The following is a 6,082-nucleotide window of genomic DNA, read 5'->3' on the forward strand; positions in this document are numbered from 1 at the left end:
TTTGCACAGCCCACCCAATGTTGCACAGTGGATAAGTGGATAAGGACAGCCTCAGAATCCAACCCCTTGCTTTCGTTTTTTCTTCTGCCTTCACACTTGCTTCAGGGCTCGGAGTGATAGTACAGTGGGTAAGTTGCTTGCCTTGCATGCCACCGACGTGGGTTCAATCCCCGACATCCCATATGGTCTCCCAGACACAGCCAGGAGTGATTTCTAAGTGCAGAGCCAGGAGTAACCCCTGAACATCACTGGGTGTGCCCCTCAACACACATGCACACAAACACACACAGACATAAAACAAAAACCACTTGCTTTCTTATTGCGTTGGGTCTTTCTTCCTCTATTCCTCTGGATTCCCCCCCCACCCTTCTCTTCAGTTCCTTTTCCTTTTGCTCTTTCTTGCCATCTTCCATATTTATGGGAAAAGTTCACCAGGAAATCATCTGTAGGGGGTCAAGTTTATGTCATCAAACAGATTGATTTTTTTTTTTTTAGTATGTAACAGTTCATGAATTTGCACATCATCCTGGAGTAGGGGCTGTGCTGATCTTTTCTGGATTGTCCCAGTTTTAGTATCTGTGAGCATGTCAAGCAGTTTTTAGTTTATAATAGTTTTTTTTAACCTAGAGGCGGGGGTATGCATTGCTAGAGGTTGAATGGCTGTGTCCAAGGCAAGTGCTTTACCCATATACTCTCTCTCCAGCCCATCATCTCTCCGGCTTTCATTCTGCTGTGGGGCAATGCTCCCATTCATTCTGCCACCATCTCGTATTAAGCACTTCCTACATGCTAGGTGCTGTTCTGCCTCTTATTACAGGGATAAACAAAGACTTCTGCCCTCAGAGATCCTGTGGCAGCGGAGACACTTTTTATCCTGACTCTGGCTACAGCTACAAAATGTCACTGCTGGAGTGGCTTAACATTCACTCTTTTCTCCCCTTCCTGAGGCTGCACATGGCAAGCAGGTGGGTTTCCAGGCAAGGGTCTCTTCCTGGCTTGTAGGCAGGTGCCTCCTTGCTCCGTGTTCTTACAGAGGACCAGTTCTTGACGTTGGTTCTTGGAAGGATGCGCATCCCTCTGAACTCAGCTGCGCCTACTCCATTCCAAGGCCAGAGCAGGCTGGAAGGATAACAGAGCGGGCAAGGCACTTGTCTTGCATGCAGCCAACTCCCATTTGATCTCCTGCACTTCATATCACCCTCTGAGCACTGCTGGGAGTAATTCCCGAGTGCAGAGGCATTGCTGGGTCTGGGCCTCCTAACTAAAACTAAACCCAAACAAAAGACTACAAAAACCGGGGCTGGAGTGATAGCACAGCGGATAGGGTGCTTGCCTTGCACGCAGCGAACCCGGGTTCGATTCCCAACATCCCATATGATCCCCTGAGTACCGCCAGGGGTAATTCCTGAGTGCAGAGCCAGGAGTGACCCTTGTGCATCACCGGGTGTGACCCAAAAAAAAGAAAGAAAAAAGACTACAAAAACCAAGGCCAAAGCAAGGCAGTGATCAAGCCCTAGGCTGGGGACATATTCTTGGTTAGGGCTTCTCTCATTTGCTTTTATTTGTGGGTCTATACCAAGTGGTCATCAGGGCCTCCTAGTTCAGTGATCTGGGGCCATTGCTCAGTGCTGTGGGACTATTTGGGGCCCATGATTGAACCCCAGCTACCTGCATGCAAACCCTTTGAGCCAGTTTCCTGGCTCCAGGCCAGCTCTTAAACTTTATCCTCCTGTGACTCTATTTTACCTGAGAACTGCAACATGGCCAAGCACTGACTGATACACCCCAGATTTGTTTGATTCTCAATTGCTGTTTGGTCAGCAGGAACTTTTTACTGTTGCCATTTTTCCTGTGAGCCCAGTTTAGGAAGCTTAAGTTCTAGGGCACTTGTCTTGCAAAGGGTCAGCTTGAATTCCATCCCGGGTACTTCATAGGGTTCCCCAAGCCCAGCAAGAGTGATCCCTGAGCACAGAGCCAGGAGTAAGCCCTGAACATGGCATGGGGGGCTGAAAATAAAAAACTAAGACAAAATCTAGTTTAGGAAGCTAAACCCTAGGTCTAGAGGGAGAGGAAGTTTTGTGACTTTGGTTTTAGGGCCAGAAGGGCCGAAAGAATTTTTGTTATTGTTGTTGCTAATTTGGGGGTCGCACCCAGTGATACTTGGGCTATTCCTGGCTCTGCTCAAGAGTGACCCCTGGCTACTCTTGGTAGACCAGATGTGATGCTGGGGATTCAAACCAGGGTAGGCGGGATGCAAGGTAAGTACCTTAACCCTTCTCTGGCCTGGGCACACAAACTTTTGCATACGGTTTCAAGAGCAAATGGCATATTGGACTGTAAGGTAAGACTGTCTTTAGTTGTTAGTAGAGTGTGTTGACAATGTTCTATGCTGGCGGGGTGGGGGTGCTCTCAAGGGTGCTCTTAAGGCCTCATAAGTGAGGTGTCATCTGGAAGGGTATTTAGAAGAGGGAATGAAAGAGACTATGTTTGTGTATGAATGCACAACTGTGGTTAATGCATGCACAGTGGTGTGTAAATATAGCTGTTTCGGTGTGTGTGTGTGTGTGTGTGTGTGTGTGTGTGCGTGCGTGTACAGTGCATCTGGGTGGGTATGTGCAATTAGGGGGTGTCCTATGTGTATGCATGTGGCGTGGTGCATGTGTGTGTTGCCCTGGGTACCCCCTGATGTGAAGAAGGAAGGGTGGGGGGTGCGGTGGGGGGGTGGGGTAGAGACAGCTTCCGCTCTCCTTTCTCCTGGCTCCGTCCCAAAGCACTCCAGTCTCCCAACGTGAGTCCTTTGTAGCTAAGATGAATTTTCTTATTTAGCATTTATGTGGCACTTTGGATCTGCAAAGTGCTTTACAATCAGTTTTATTAGTTGTGCTTGTGGGTTATATATAGTAGCAACCTCAGCTGCACCCAGACTCTCTCTCCGACGAGGTGAACCCGACAAAACAAACCCAGCCCTCTTCCTCACGCTCTGCGCATTCTCCCGGACAGTCTTCACCCTTTGGAGGGGAGACCCGGGTTGGAGGGGCCTATCCGCAGTGGTAGTGCTGGGGGACAGGTGGGCCATCAGAGGCAAATCCAGTCCCTGGAATAACGTGCCCCTTCCAGCTCATTTTTGCTTAGTCTGGCAGCTGGGAGGTTGTTCGCAAGACGGGGCCTTCCGTTCCCTCGGTGGTTGTCCCTGTCCTTGACATTTGCTGTCCAGACTTAATCACCGCCCCTGTGGCTACTACCCTGTCCTAAGGGTCCTCCCCCACCCTATCAGACCAAGAGACAAGGATGTGGGTGCCAGTGGTTGATTTGGGAGGTGAGTGGAGGAAGCCTAAGTGAGGGAAGGGGCAGGGAGTTGGGTGAGGGAGGAAAGTCAAGGGAAGGTGCCCTCGAGGGTATTATTGCTGCCGACAGCTGCAGCCTCGTTCTACTGAGACACTGTCCTGGAGCCGTGCAGGGAGAACCAAGAACCAAGGTGGGGGTTCTCTGCTCCCACGATGCACTCGTGGTGTTGCACCTCTGCCTCCTGGACGTGAGTTCCCTACACAGGCTGGGGTAGGGGGGATGAGGCGTAGAGGAAGAAACAGAGGCACAGAGGAAGAAACACCCAGGGCAATAAGAAAGCAAGTGTGGTGTTGTGTGTATATGTGTGTGTGTGTGTCTGTCTCTGTGTGTATCTGTGTGTGTTTCTATTTTGGGGTACGGCACAGGTGGTGATGTTAAGCAGTTACTCCTGGCTCTACACTCAGAAATCACTCCGGGTGGTGCTCGGGAGACCAATATGGGATGTCGGGGATTGAACCTGGGCCGGCGGCATGCAAGGCAAACACCTCAACCGCTGTGCTATCGCTCCAGCCCAAAGGCAAGTGTGAGGGCAGAAGAAAAAAGAAAGTAAGGAGTTGGGGGAAGTTTGAATTCTGAGGCTAATCCTTATCCCCTGTGACTGTAGGAAGGCCTCAACAGACTGACAGATGGACACGGTGCTCTCGATGGGGGGCACTCAGGTGCTCATTGGCTGCAGCTGTTGGTGGACCCCAGCTCTGTGCAGCATGGATCTGCTGTGTCCGTCTTTCTGCCGTGTGCTCAAGTGAGACCCAATTTCAAGGTCACAGGTTCCTGTAGCAAGTTCTGGGCTCATTGTCAGCATCCTCGGCAGCCCTCGGCCGTCTTGGTCTCCTTCTTTACTGTCTGAAGGCTCTTTCTCTCCTTTTTCTTCCTCCGTGTGTGGGTAGTCATTGGTTACCCCCATCCTCCAACACCTTCTTTGTGTTTCCTGGGTCACTACTGCCTCCTTGAAACAATCTTCCGTTGGAGAGTCTCTTCTGCAACAGCAGAGTTTCCAAACAGGAAGCATCACCGATGAGTGAGGCCCCTGACATCCGCGTGCTTGGCTTCCCGGGGTCTGTGCCGGGCCCAGCTACAGGCTTTACTGGGGAGCTCAAGGAAGCAGAAGCTCAGGTCTGGCCTCAGGTCGGCGGCACTGGGATTAGTAGCGCTAACATGTCCCGGCTGGCTTGTGTGCACAGGGCTGTTTGCTAAGCCTCGGTCTACACGAGGAAACCCCCCGTGTTGCTGCTTGTGGTGGTGGTGGTGGTGGTGACCAAGAGGCACACGGGGCTGTCACTCACCCACTCTGCAGGTAATTATTTGGATCCTGGCATTCCTGACCCACGAGCCTTCTCTGCACCAGGATTCCCGTGAGACTGAGATCTCGGTGAAGCAATATTCCTAACATAATTGATATGGATAGGTTTCAGCTGAATAAGTCTGACAGTGCCATTACACATATAATTTCACTTCAATAAATGTTTATGGGGCTCTTGATCAATGGCAGGCGCTGTGGACACAGCCCTAAGCGAGGCTAAGTCCTTCTCTTCTCAGGATTCATATGTCCAGGGAAATAGAAATGGGCACGGAGCGGTAAGTAAGGGACACCTCGGACACCAAAAGGATGAGGAGCTCCAGCAAGGCCCAGGGGTCAGAGAAGGCTTCCTGGAAAAGGGGACAGCCCCACAGAAGGAACCAGAAGGAGAGGGAGTCCATGCCAGTGAAGCAGGAGAGAGGACTTTGCGGGGGACTGGTTTGTGCAAACATGCCGTATGGGAGGTGTGCGTGAAGGGGACTCAGCCTGATCCCCAGGTTTGTGTTTTGGGTGGGGTGGGGGGAAAGAAACCGTTCTGCTGCCTCTGTTTCATTCTGCTTGACTGTACAATGGGAAAAAGACACTTCAGGGCGGCTGTGGATGAGAAACCAAAAGCGAGTGTCCAAACTGTGATGGCTCATTTCCGTCAGGGGTGGGTCAAAAAGAAAAGTTGAGAAAGCAGGACTCAGACGTGACCTCGAGGGGAGGACAGTCACAGCAGTGTTGGGTCAATGGTGCACACTCCAGCCCCCAGCCGGCTTCCTGCAAAGATACAGCCATGCCTAAGCCTCAGGACCCACGGACGTGGCTTTCATGGGGCAAAGGGCCTTTTGGAGCATAATAGAGGATCACGGTAGGGGATGGTTCTGGGGTTCCTGGGCGGGCCCTACACCCCACTGCAGGCTCCCTAAGAAGAGGAGGCAGAGAGTGAAGGGGAAGGTCTGGGGAGGATGGACTGGGGCCAAGTGGCCACAGGTCAGGGAGCATCTGTTGACCATCCCCTGCCCCTAAAGCTGCAGGGGACCAGCAAGGCCTCTTCCTGGGACCTGCAGGGCCTGACCTGGAGGCACCCGATGTTCCTGGCCTCAGAATTGTGTGAGAGAGAATGAATTTCTGTGGGTTTTCAGTCACAACGTTTGTGGTCGTGTGTGAGTCTCCTTGCATCAGGAGACTCACGCACAGCTGCCAAGTTGTGTACATTATTTGGTTGGGGGGGGGCGGCTGTGGGTTCCTCCTCCGTGGGCTGTATAAGTGATGCTGTCTCTGTTCCATGACTGAGAAGGGGGGTTCATGGAGGCAAAGCAACTCTTTCCTGCTCCTCAGTCACTCCCAGGGGCTTTTTATTCCTCGGTTTGATTTTTTTTTCTTTTCCAGCCACACCCGGCAATGCTCAGAGCTCACTCCTGATTCAAGACACCACTCCTGGAGGTTTTCCCCACA

General features: G+C 51.8%; 1 non-coding gene across 1 annotated transcript; it reads right to left on the reverse strand.

Annotated features, from left to right (window-relative positions):
* Window positions 1-490: 490 nt before the first annotated feature.
* On the reverse strand, window positions 491-593 carry LOC129398992 (U6 spliceosomal RNA). The gene has a single exon (XR_008626846.1). It is a non-coding gene; the product is annotated as a U6 spliceosomal RNA (small nuclear RNA).
* Between the last annotated feature and the right edge of the window lie 5,489 nt (window positions 594-6,082).

The sequence above is a fragment of the Sorex araneus genome, chromosome 9 (assembly GCF_027595985.1).
Source record: "Sorex araneus isolate mSorAra2 chromosome 9, mSorAra2.pri, whole genome shotgun sequence".
In the NCBI taxonomy this organism is placed as follows: domain Eukaryota; kingdom Metazoa; phylum Chordata; class Mammalia; order Eulipotyphla; family Soricidae; genus Sorex; species Sorex araneus.